The sequence below is a fragment of the Patagioenas fasciata genome, chromosome 4 (assembly GCF_037038585.1).
Source record: "Patagioenas fasciata isolate bPatFas1 chromosome 4, bPatFas1.hap1, whole genome shotgun sequence".
Lineage (NCBI taxonomy): Eukaryota > Metazoa > Chordata > Aves > Columbiformes > Columbidae > Patagioenas > Patagioenas fasciata.
Genome location: NC_092523.1, coordinates 76,688,058 through 76,700,919, shown reverse-complemented (window position 1 = coordinate 76,700,919; position 12,862 = coordinate 76,688,058). Strand labels below are relative to the sequence as shown.

The following is a 12,862-nucleotide window of genomic DNA, read 5'->3' as shown; positions in this document are numbered from 1 at the left end:
TGAAGCATACCTTAACAAATCCCATGTTGAAGCTGTAAATAACCAGGTGTGCCCAGGCCCCGCTTTCCATGGGGTGCTTCAGGCAATGAAACACAATAACTATCAAATTGTACGGTGCTGCTCCAAAAAGAAGAAAAGGCATTTGTTCCCGCACAGCAGCTTGCAGGGGTGAAGTGCTGGCGGGTGGGAGATCCCTGCTACTTCCCCAGCCCACAGCAGATGGCACCAACATTTAGTTAAGATTACAGCCAGTTTCTAACTGCTCACCATGGGCAGGAGGTACTGGCAGCTATAAACTGAATGGTGAATGTACCATAAAAAATATAAAGTACATTCCTTGTCAATTCCTGAAGAAACGCTGTGGTTTTTATGCTCCGTGCTGCCTTTCCCCTTGCAATGTACAGCGAGCCAAAACCAGCAGCTAGTTTGTAGCTACCAAACTGATTTTAGGCTTCATTTTCTGTTAATCTATTGCTTCCTCTTGCTGAATGAGTGGTCCTTACCTTAATTTGCTAGAGAAGGAAGACGACTTGACTCACTCAAATCTTATCAGAGCAAACCCAAGCAGTATAATGGTAAATTAAATCACCTGTGCTAATTAAACTATTTGAAAAAAATTAGGGAAATTGAAAGCAAGTGAGAAAGAGAAAACTACTGTCGAGCTGCTCTGCTGAAGTGAGCACCTGAAGTCATAGATGTGCCTTCCTCCTCTGAGCTTTTGCTGGGTTAAACACAGTATTTCCCCGGGTATTTTGCTGTTGCACAGGCAAACCTGGCAAGGAAATGTCAAACGAGAAAGAAAAACTTCTCGTGGTTACCGTTTATGTGAACAGCGAGTGTTTGCCACACCGCTGCAGCAGCACCATGGGTTTTGTGCAACAGCTCAGTAAGCGCTGTGTCCAGCACTGGGCTTGGAAGCATGCTAGAAAGCCAATTTTCTTTGTATTAACAGCGAAGTCTGTGGTTGAATTAAAAAGAGAAAGAAAGATAGAAAACATAGAAAACACCCTTCTGTCAGGCTGCTCCTGGAGCTGAGGAACCTGAACCAGGACGCACAGGCAGGGACATAGGGAGGGAAGGAGTGGAGATGCTTCCCCCCCAGTGAGGACACAAGTGGCTTTGTCTCAGCTCAAAGCTGCTGGTGTCCCCCAGGCCATTTTGTTTTTCATCAAGCCTTGTGTACATGGTATCAAAGAGCAGTGGTTTACATTTAAGCGGTATCTTTAAACACAAAGAGCTCCACATGTCTTTACAGTCTTTGTATCTAAATTACGCCGCCTCCTGCTGAAATTCAAACAGATATATTTGATATGCAAAACAGCTGTAGTCTAATTAAAAGCACTGCAGCTAGATTGCTCTGCATGCCACCCTGGTATCCAAAGATTATTTCTTCGTGTACATTTTATGAGTTAAACAGTGCTTGTATGGGAGGATAACTGCATCATCAGGACACAAATGTAAGACAGAAAGAGAGATCATAATCTAATAATAATAGTAAATATTACAGTCTTCATGAATTTATAATTGTAGTGTCCCTTCTGGATTGAGACCATAACAGTGCTATCACAGGCATGTCCCATTAAGAATTCAAGACACTCTGGTAAGGAAGACCACATTTTGTCTTTTCTGAAAGGAGTGAGAAGTCATTTTGCACAGAACCATCCAGAACAGGAACAACTGTCAAAGGTTTGCTGTGCTCAGTGCACAAATCTCTCCATTGCTCATGGTAGCAGATCACCAGGTATAAGATAGCATGAAAACACAGAGAACTGAGGAAGTGATTTAAATGTAGTGTTTCAGAATAAAACACTGTTGGAAATACTTTTGGTTCTAGGAAAAGTGGAAAAAAAACCCAACAAACAGAAAACACCAAGACAACTGCTGCAGAACTAATGAAGTTTTCCTAGTCCTATTCATATGTCGCTTGTTTGTAGCAAGTTAAATGGTACTTCCCAAGGACACATCTGTAGCTAAAGAGATACTCCTGGTAGAAGAAGAAAGGTATAACTCATTAATGCATTTGGTCCTCCTTAAAGTAAAGATTTGCTTGCAAAGTTGTGTCACGGGCACTAATACCTGAATTCATAGGAATTTTTTTTTTGTTAGTGTATTACTTCTATTACTGGCAGCTTGATTGCTTCAATGAAAAACAAGTGAAATCACATTTAGAATGCTTGAAATATTTGAAGTATAATGCAACAAAACTCCAATCACTTGCAGTTGACGATGCTAACACTAACTAGCAGCCACCAGTAAGTCTCCAAATGAGTGATAAACAAGAATGAATATTTGAGCCCAGCTAATTCTCAGTTCATAGCTGTTGATATGTTTAGTTGGTCACAGATAAGTAATCTTTTGATCATGGATGTAACAAAATCTTTTAAATATTTTTCCTTACTTCTCAGGCAAATTTTGGAACTACATTTGACATCCCATTCCATCTACTTGGAATACATGTTCCCACGACCTGGTTAACACTGCATCCTTCTCTTGGAAGATCTTCATCATGGTCCTGCTATTATAATTTACTCTTTACATTAAATAAAGATTGTCCAACAACAGTTTCTAAGTAATGCAGAATGCAGAAGAGGGAACAATAAAGAAACATTCTAATGACTGGACACAACCAGTATTTCTTTCAAAATGTGCCTTAAGAATTTTATAGTGTGGCTTTGAAAAACAAAACAGGCTGGTTTCATACATGCATAGAGGTAATTGCAATGAAGAATTAATGACTAATTACTTCTTCATAAATAAAATCTTGCTTTGAAAAAACTCCCACATCATAGTGAAGCAGGAAGACTAGAAAGGATTTTTCTTTCAATGCAATTAACTCTCACTGTCTGATTAAGGAAAACAAAGTTACCTTAATAGAGATAGTTCTCTCCACCCTGAAAAACAATCAGTACACTGTAATACTTTTTAAGAGCTCAGTATCGTTTGTGTGAAGACGAACATAGACTGCGTATGTGCTCATACTTGAATCAGGTAATGGTCTGGTATTCCACAATTTACAGACAACTATAAACTCATTTCTGTTTCTGGACTTTTCCCATTTTATACACTTTAAGCAATCTTTTACTTATGCCAACATACCTGGAAAGATCACAGAAATCTTCTAAACATTGATTCTTTGACAGCAGAGTGGAAAACAGGAGTCAGCTCCAACCATTTCTGTCAAGAGCACTATAAAGTGACTTCAGTGAACAGAGGTATTTGAAATATATTTGAAGTAACAACACTTATGGGTGAGCCAAGGAGGGAGGGAAACAGAAGCCAAGGAGACAAGGCTGTAACCCAAGGCAGACTTCATTAATACATCGAAAGGGCAGTGTCAGGAATGTAGAAGAAACTAAAGCAGCCTGAAGTGACTCTGTATCGAGCTTTGAGAAGCTCAGTGGAGCAGCCCAGTGCTATCATGGGGCAAAGACATAAGAATACTATATTAAAGTACCAAAAAATACCTAATTTGGTGTGGATAGAAAGATAACTGTGGTTACTCCTTGTAAACGCAGGATCACAGAAGAAATAGCGTTTTGCATATAGCCAGGATTTTCCCCTGTTTGCAGCTTCTGTGAAAAAGCTTTTTCCACTTTAACTCGCCAGTGCGTGAGCTAAATAAATATGTGGGCAATGGCAGTCCCTATCCTACAGGGAGCACGCTGGAAAATACGTTTGTTCAAAAAACACTCAGTGGAACAAAAAATACATTTAACTCACAGTTAAGGGGCCGCAGAGTTCAGCCACATTTGACCAACTTACTGCACGCTGATTCAAGCCTGCCAAAGACAATTTGTTGAAGTTCAGTAAACACCTGACACACGACAGCGACGCAGAGCCACTGCTATACGTGAGCATCTTCCAGATTAACTCTTTGATAAGCAGAAATTTTCTATTGTGGATGCACCCCAATCACAAACTCTTCCACAATACTTCTTAGACATCACACCTGGTGCTCTAAGCTCCGTTTAAGCTAATGGAGCTTTGAAAGTCCTTTCTCAGCTTTGGCTGATGCCCAGAAGCCGTGGAGAGCCGGAGTCTGGAGCGCTGCCCTTCACAACACCGGGAACGCCGAAGCTGAGCGATGGTGTGGGTACAGCTCTCAGGAGCAGCTGCAGGCTGCTGGTCTACGGTAGAAAATGGGGACTTTACAACTACCTCCCTTTTCCTAGAAGAAGTGGCCAGCGTCACAAAGATGGCAGAGGCCGGTGAGTCCGGAATTGTTATTCTTGTGCCCAGCTTAGAGCTGGAAAGAGATGAAGAAAACTTCATACTGATTTTTAACCAGTCCTATGAATCACCATTGGAGAGGAACTACGCTGTGCTGGCTAAAGAAAATAAACACTTGGCATAAATGTAAAAGAAGAAGGAAAAAACTTCTCTTTGCTGTTTTTCTTTCCTGTTCTGTTAATTTCTTGATGCCATTACTTCACTGTCTCTGGGTGGTCACTGCTCCTGTGCCACAGTCCTCTTTTAATACTCAACTTGTTACCCCTCTTCAGAGCTCCTGGTTCTCACAACCTGCCTTCAGGTTTTACCCAGTAGATTTCCCCTCCTCCCAAAATCTCCTTTGTCACCTTGGCTATCTTTTCGCCTTCCTTGGCTCTCCTTTTCCCATCAGACAGATTGTTTCCCAAACCTCCCGCTCCAGGTTTCCCGGTGTAATGTACTGGCCGTGTCGCTTTGTTTGCATTATGTCACCCCATCGCAGGCGGCCCCCAGCCCAGTGAGGACTTAGAAAGGACAAGAGTGTTATTTTAGCTCCAGTGGAAGTTGCCTGAGCTGCCAGCTCTGCTTTGTTATCCACTCTGCCTATAACTGAGAGATGCCTCCTACACTGCACTCAAGGCTCGGTGGATGATCTATGGGGAGAACATCTACAACCTGCAAGTGGGGGAAACGCTCCAGGGCACATCTGGCAGGAGTGAATCTTTAAGCTGTGCAGTCATGAGAACCAGAGTCTCTGCTGAATACAAGTGTGCTTATGCTTCAAGGGGTTATTGTTATGATTTTTTATTTTGGCTAAATGTGCTCGTTTTACCATATGCTCAGCAAACAGCACTGTGACCTAACTGCTGCCATCACGCCAAATTTCAAAGCAAAGTGATGGCGGTGATATTTTAATATAGAATAAAACACACACACCCCACACCCCCCCCCAACTTGGCTTTGATCTAGGAAAAAAATACATCATTTTTACTTATATTCTGTGGCAACTGCTCTGTGCTATCTGAGCATGATCAGTCTCATCCTAAGTGGTTAATGTCTGGCTAAACTGTAAGCATCTAAAAACAGGATATTACAGCAGAAAACCGGATAAGCACAGTAACAGTGGGAGCTGCAAGGCCCTTCCCAGTTATCTCCTCTCCCCCGCCCATCAAAACACGTAGAGATAACATCTGAATGCATTCACGTCTAGTTTAAACCCCATGCATGTTCATAGACAAATTAAATGCAGATTTCTGGCTCCTGGCGTGTTTTGTTTGCAATTGTCAGTGCTGCAAAACCTGACGCAGACATCCAGGCCTGTGGTGGAAAGGGTGCTTCCTAAAGGTGTTCACATCCATACCACAACACCAGCATTTCCCATGAAACAGGGAATGGCCATGACAAACGGCAATCGAGCGACTCCAAGCTTGACATGCCACCTCCTTCCCCAATTCCTTCCTTCCCATGCAAGGTAGGAGAATAATCTCATCTTCAGCCTCCACATCTTGCTGGATAGGGAGCTGTTTACTTATGTGTTTTTAGAGCTGGAGACCCTTACAAGGGCATAGGAACTGATGGGACAGCAGTGGATGAGTGAATAGAACCACCACACCAGAGCTAAACTTATTCTCCAGGAAAGAGTCTTGTTTCATGTGACTTAAGCCACGTTGGCTTTTGCTGTTCAAATCTGTTTGTTCATTGTGTCACCACAAGAAAGGGAGAAAACTTGTCATTCTCTAGGAATTTAATCTTTCCATGAGAATTCCTGAAGTTCCTCTCTTTATTAGATTTCCATTCGACTTAGTGGTTTTTAACATAGATGTGCCTAGAGCTGTCAAGCACAAGGGTCATCTGCTTTTCCATTGCATTCAGCTGCTTCCATGCCAAATCTCAACACGTCCAGAGTCATGCACACTTCTTCCCTGCTTTAAAATAAGCAAAGGAATCCATGTTTCCCAGAAGAGCCATGAAAAGAAAGGAAACCGCTATAATAAGGCACATTTCTTTCTAAAGGAGAGAAGTAGCAGAGAAGGGAAGAGGGGAAAACGCTAACGTAGGATGTGCTCATCCTACTAGCCTAGCAACAAAACACACTGGAAAGCAACAGCGCCTTCGGCATTAAACACACTGGAAGTCCTCATGCCAACAAAGCAAAACAAAAACGCATTTGTGATAGGGAAATTTCATGTTAACTTGATGTATGTAATTTTGCCAGTGCCACCACTAGGGAAATAAATCCTGCAATATCCATCTTATGCGAAGATCTGTTTACCATAACAAGATAGATTTGTGCTGGAAATTTTTTTTGTCAATATATCCTTTGTTAGGCAGTACCTTCATCTCCTAGCAACAGTGTGGGGAAACCCATCAGGGACATGGAATTTAACTGCAAAAATAAAGGATGGCTCACTGTAGCTTGTACACTTTCGGAAATCTTCACTGTCATGCAAATACTTCCATGCACTTACAGTGTTTGTGTCCACTGACAGACCGATAAATCAAACTAGAGGATGGAAACTGAAAAACAACAATGAACAAACAACAGAATAACCCCACACCACCACAAGACTCCCTCTGATTAAAAACAAATTGACCAAGGCACATGAAATGCTGAAATAGCTGTTCAGCCTCTTGCGAAAGCTCTTTCACACCCATACACATTGCCCATACATTGTGGGAAACTGGATGCACGCACACCGCATTTAAAATGTTTAAATGTCATCAGAAAACAGTTCTTCCAGTCTCAGAGATTTGCAGAGTCATATTTCAAAAGGTACAACAGCAATAATAAACCCCTAGTGAGCAACATAGAGACCGAGCAGAGGGGTGCAGAAGGTGGCAATGCTCCTCAGGTGCTGGTGTTTTTCAAGGCATGTTCCAATCTCTGCTTTTATTTTATTTTTCTCTCTTCCCAGAGGGAACCTGTGCTCCATTTTAAGGGAGTGAAGGGTGAGCTAAAATGCTTTAAAAAGTCTCTAAGGGATCTCTGTGAGTTGAGCTCTGCAATACCCCTTTGATCTGCATGCCATTCTGCTGGCTGTATTTCAGGGATGAGTTTGTCCCCTAGGCTGGTCCCAGGAGGTGAAGTTGCCATTGCTGCAGCTCAGTCGCAGAAAGTCTGGTATGTGGAAAAAGCCTTTGCAGAAGGGATGTTGCTGGAGACTTTGGGGAATGAGTTTGAGGCTTTCTGACTAACAGTGTCCTCCAGGTACATGTGCTGTGCCCCCTAGCTCCTTATGCACATTACAAGAGCCTCTGTGCAAGCACGGGTGGGTGATTCGCCCCAGTGCTCCTTATCAGGCAACACAGTCTGAACCAGCCCCTCACCCACACCAGCTTCTTAGGGGTATAATTCAAACCCCAGTAAAGACCCCTGAAGTCATCTGTTCCCAAGAGGGGCATTAACAGCATCATCAAATCCAAAAGGGTTCGTGTCTAATTGTGCCTTGTAGGTGTGCAAGGGCTATGGGAGAGGATTGATTTGCAACAGAGCAAATAAATAGCTCCCAATACAAAAAACCCTATTGAGATCTCTGCCAAACTCCAAAAAAAGCACTTGGGGAGACAAGTGGGGGACAAAGTCAGTCTTTGGCAAAAATCTGTGCTTCCAAAACAGAATCAGGACCCAAATGCTGGGTGTTGCTGTTGTGCAGGGGAGATCTGAGCAGGGACCTGAACTCATTTCTGCCCATCCCTGGAACAAAAAGGCTTTTGCTGCAAGAAAATGCCAAAACTTTCTGTTCTCACTGCCTGACCCTCAAGCATCTGTGGAGGGCACAGGAACCACCCCAAGTAAACCTGCTGCTTTAAAAAGGCATTTAAATGGGTGTTTTGCTTGGCTTCTACCCTTCGATGAAATTAGCCTTCTGACTTGGGCATAATGATTTTAGTCAGTGTGAATTTATTTCCACCTAAGTTGTGTTTGCACTTGAACTTTTTGCTATTGACTCGCACACATGTTCGGTATATAGAGCAAACACTTTGGAGTGAAACAGCATCATACACAATGAGTCATCCATGCTCTGGTCCCCAGCCATCCCACAGAGAGCTTGTGCTGTCAGTCACTCTGTCATTTGCAAACATAGCTACAAACACTCAAAAACAGACAGTTATCTTGTATAACACCTTATGGAGAATCTGCCTTAAGCAAACGGGAGCTGTGTTAATGTATTTCTGGAAGAGCTAGAATAGAACTATAGATTTTTTTGTTAAGCAATCAAGTTTCGGACAAGTTCTGTCTAAAATAATGCATGTGAGTGAGATGATTTTTAAAATAATGATAAATTAACCTTTGACTTACAGCTGAACCTGTCCTGGTTTCTATGGCAATGTGCAGCTATCATCCATCATTAGCTTCTAGTGTGCAGGAAAAATATGCATTTACTCATCCTGGGGAATTGCACTAAATATATTAACAGTACTAACTCCAGACATCCTGATGCCACTGTATTATTGACCGATAAACCTTAAATCCCTTCGTCATGTATGTACATTCACACCAGATCTAACACCAGTCAAAAATGCAGCCCAATATTTGAGAACTGAGGCATTTGCAAAATTGGGGTGTTACCGTTTTGTCACTTATTTGGTGAACAGCGATGCCAGACAAGACAAACAACACGCCTTTACAGGAAAGAAATTTTATCTATATATATATATATAGATAAAAAAGGACTATATTCTCCCTTAAACCATCTGGAGATTGGAGTAACACATTGTTTGTGTGCCTTCAGCACCAGGGCAGATGTCAGTCAGTGTCAGCAAATACTTCGCTTGGCACATCACTGCAAAATTTGGCATCTCTTATTCCCTACATAAGCAGCTTGCCACTGGCATGATTCTGCATGAAAAATAAGCACAAGAATTGTTACCACTAACGAGATTATTATACGCATTCTTTGATATTAAAATGTTCGCTAATACCTGGTTGCGGAGTGAAGATAATATGGTAGATAGCTCATTGCCGCAAAGGACAGTCCAAAATCTTTTATACCGGGATCATCCTGCCATGAAAGAGGAATCCAAAATACACAGATATGGAAGTACATGCTGATGGATGCACATTGCAGAAGTGTCAGAGGTTTGTTGGTCAAGATCTAGTATAAAAAAGGACGACCAAAATAATCTCTGATAGGTTTTTCCTACCTGAGCCAGACGTGACCTTTGAGAGCCCCCTGACATTTTACAGTTACTTTTCAGCAGATGCTGTGATTAAACAAGGTTAGAAAGAGCCAAAGCGGTGCATGATCCCCTTTAAAAACGTGATTGCCTTTCAAACAGCTATTTTTCCCCACAGATCCACTATCGGAGGACTTAGGAAGCCAAAGCACCATTCTGCCCTGAATCATGAAGCCCAAAATGCGGTTGTACACTACCCCGGTTATACTAATGGAGGCTGCAGGCTGTCAATTTTAACCCAGCGTCGATTTTTTTCTTATCAGCACATACTCTGGCTCCGGGGATAAAAATCTGAAATATTTCAGAGCGCAGATGGCCCAGCTTCTGCTCAGAAACATGGCTTTTCATTCCTGTGCAGCCAGAAACAAAAGCTTCACATCTCTTCGGAGAACAGGCATTGCTTCACGACATTTACAGCTTTTCGACTCAGTAACCAGCTCCTCCCTGGGGGATCTTTATGTCAGGAAAGACAGAGGGGAAATTGTTTTAAACTTCACACTTAAGTCCATATTGACATACAAAGCCCATCTGCAGAGACTTGTGCTATCTCTGAGGGGAGAGAGCTGCTACCTCCCCTACAAATGAATTCATTTGAGTGTGTGAAGATTGGCCTAGAATGAAAGAGAAATCCAAAATCTATGCCAGCAAGACTCTATTCTCAGACCTCTTTGCAAAGAAGACAGCCTCAACTTCTGCCCGCATGGGTCCCAATAAACAGAGCAAATCAAATTACCCAACACCAGAATCTGAATCAATGCAATTTTTTTGGTGCAATCAATACACCCTGCTGTTCCTCATTTATCTCGTTCAAAATTGCAAAAATTAAACACTCACACACAATAAATTCACTTTCCCCAATAAATTCATTTTCCCCAATATACTGGGAGTGTACTAAGGAAATTCATCCTGTGATTGATCGGAGTTGCCTGAGGATCTGTGATCAGCACAGTGAGGCTCTTTTCCTTGAATAATATATCTATATATGTGTGTGTATATATATATTTATGTATTTTTCAATCTGAATGGGAAACATGGGAGTTTTGCTCTCCTTTTTCCCTACCCCACCCCTTTTTGATCTGGGAACAGAGAATTCAAATTCCACTCAGCCCTGTCACAGCGAACGGTTTCCAAACCATCTGCCATCTAATAAAACAACCCGTCTAGACAAACTCCAAGCCATGCAACAAATCTGATATTACACTTGAAGTCATCATAAGTATTAACAACCTGCCACTGTTAACCTGTCAAGCTTCTTCACTGGGAAAAGGACTCATATTTACAGTCTCTGCCCTCCCTACTCCAGTATGGTGGAAAGCACAGTATATTCAGGATTTGCTGGCAACCTGCTTTCTATTCTCTGCCTCTGAGATAGTGAAAAGGGATCGCAGCTTTACTGAACTCAGACTCACTTGTGAGAAATGGATTTTAAATATTGTCTGTCTCCAATGGCAAGAAAAACGAGCTTTGTCGTGTGTGAACTGAGAGCTTTTCCTTCCCCTTCTTCTTGCTTTTATTTTTTTCTTTCCCTAAGTGAGTTGATTTGAAAAGAAAGCTGCCATCCCACCTTGATGAAAGAGCTCTTAAATACCCAGAAGCAGTGACAAAACAAGGCTCCGTTTTCCAGGCATTTCAGTGTGCAAATCAGAGCCATGGGCAGAGGGCAGCAGCCTTTCCAGGGAAGGGTCACAGGGCCGAGAAATAAGTTTAGTTCCAGCTGTTTCAGGAAAGAGGTTTTGAAGTTCCTTTTTGTCAGGAAATCTGGGAAACCAAGCTATGGAAAAGCCAGTAAAAGGCTGTCCCAAATTTCGCTTTATTCTGTTCAAGAGGAGTCAGCTATAGGATTAAAAAAACCAAGCAAACAATAAGCACAGTTCTAAAACACTTAGACATGGTTACCTGTCTGGAAGCTCTTTTTCCCCAGTCTTTAGTAGTTTGGTCCACTGGAGATATATCCGAAAAGAAAACACCCCTGGCAGGGTCTGACCCAGCACCTCCTTTAAAGCTTCCATCACTCTGGAGCTGAGCAGACACAGAAATGAAGTCAACGTGAGTTAGGCATCTGTTTCCAGTGAGAGCTCTTGCCAAGCCTACAAAACGCCGGTCTATATCAGGATGCCATGTTACACCTGATCAATGGATCAATGTTTGTCTGAAGTTTTGCTCAAGCATGCAATGCTAAATTCCCTCTCCGTGGGGGCAGCGGGGAGGGTGAGAGGGATAGAAGTTGATGAAGTCTCTTTTGGGGCACATTTTTGCTGAGCAGTGGCAGAGTCCCAGGGTATGCCCAGAAAGCACCTGGTTGTTTAGGTAAGGGACCTATCCACAGAAATAGCCTGTTACCCTGTGGTTGGGCTTTCTTACCAGCAGAGGGGACAGGTGGAGGTGTGGGGTAGGGACTGGTGCCCCGACACAGGAGGACGATGTGCCCTGAATGCTTAGAGACACATGGTGACTCCACCACTGCCCTGGGCAGCCTGTTCCAATGCCTGACAACTCGTTCCATGAAGAAATTTTTCCTAATATTCAATCTAAACCTCCCCTGGCACAACTTGGGGCCATTTCCTCTTGTCCCATCACTTGTTACTTGGGAGCAGAGCCCAACCCCTCCATGCTCCAAGCTCCTTTCAGGCAGTTGCAGACAGCGATCAGGTCTCCCCTCAACCCAGCCTGAAATGGAGGATAAATTCCTAAACCATGAACTCTGATCACTTTCGAAGGCTTCTCAGATATGACCGGTGAGGTCAAAGCATCCACTTACCCACTCTGAGAAAACGCTGATCTTTGTTTTCAACGCCGAGCCAAGTGTGAGCAGCAGCCATTCCGGGTGAAATTGTGCTCAATTTTGAGAAAAAAGGATGGTTGAGACAAATCTGAAACAGAGAAGCATATTTGGACAGTGGAGTGAAGCAAGTAGCTTCACTCACCCAAATGGGATGAGAAGATAAAGTTAGCGACACCTTGGGAGCCAGGGGTAAAAGGAGGAGTCACCTGCACCCACCTGCAGCTCCTCTTCTGCAGTAGTCACAGATGTGTTATTTACGATGATGGATTCGGTCATTAGATACTTTGAGATTTGCTTTTGTGATACGTCACCTCTCATCAAAGTGAGTCCAGGTGAAGGAAAGGCAGTGGGAAACAGGAAAAAGAGCCCATAATTAAATCTTGCTGGTCTTGGTAACTGGAAGTAGAATGAAACAATTGGGTGTTTGGAAATGGATTCTTCAGCAGCTTGATGACAAATTACAAGACAGCCATGTCACCTTGGGCAGCACAGGCAAGACCACTTAAAAACCTATTTAAATTCTAAGAATTATAGCTATATTGATTAGGAATTACAGTCAATTTAGTGGTTTCCTTGTAGTAAAGTAGAAGTAAGCTGTTAATCTAACTGCAGTAAGCGTTATAAACACATCCAATTTTGATTGAACTGTTACCAATGTAAACATATCATTACAATGAAATTAAAGTAGTAGCA

At 42.6% G+C, this 12,862-nt stretch overlaps 1 long non-coding RNA gene across 1 annotated transcript in view; it reads right to left on the bottom strand.

The window, feature by feature from the left end:
• Positions 1-11,309: 11,309 nt before the first annotated feature.
• LOC139827950 (uncharacterized) overlaps positions 11,310-12,862 on the bottom strand; it is a 41,169-nt gene continuing 39,616 nt past the window's right edge. The window contains exons 3-5 of the long non-coding RNA XR_011739092.1: positions 12,386-12,565; positions 12,146-12,257; positions 11,310-11,406 (exon numbers count right to left, since the gene is read on the bottom strand). This is a non-coding gene — a long non-coding RNA (uncharacterized lncRNA). The remainder of the gene's footprint in view (positions 11,407-12,145; positions 12,258-12,385; positions 12,566-12,862) is intronic.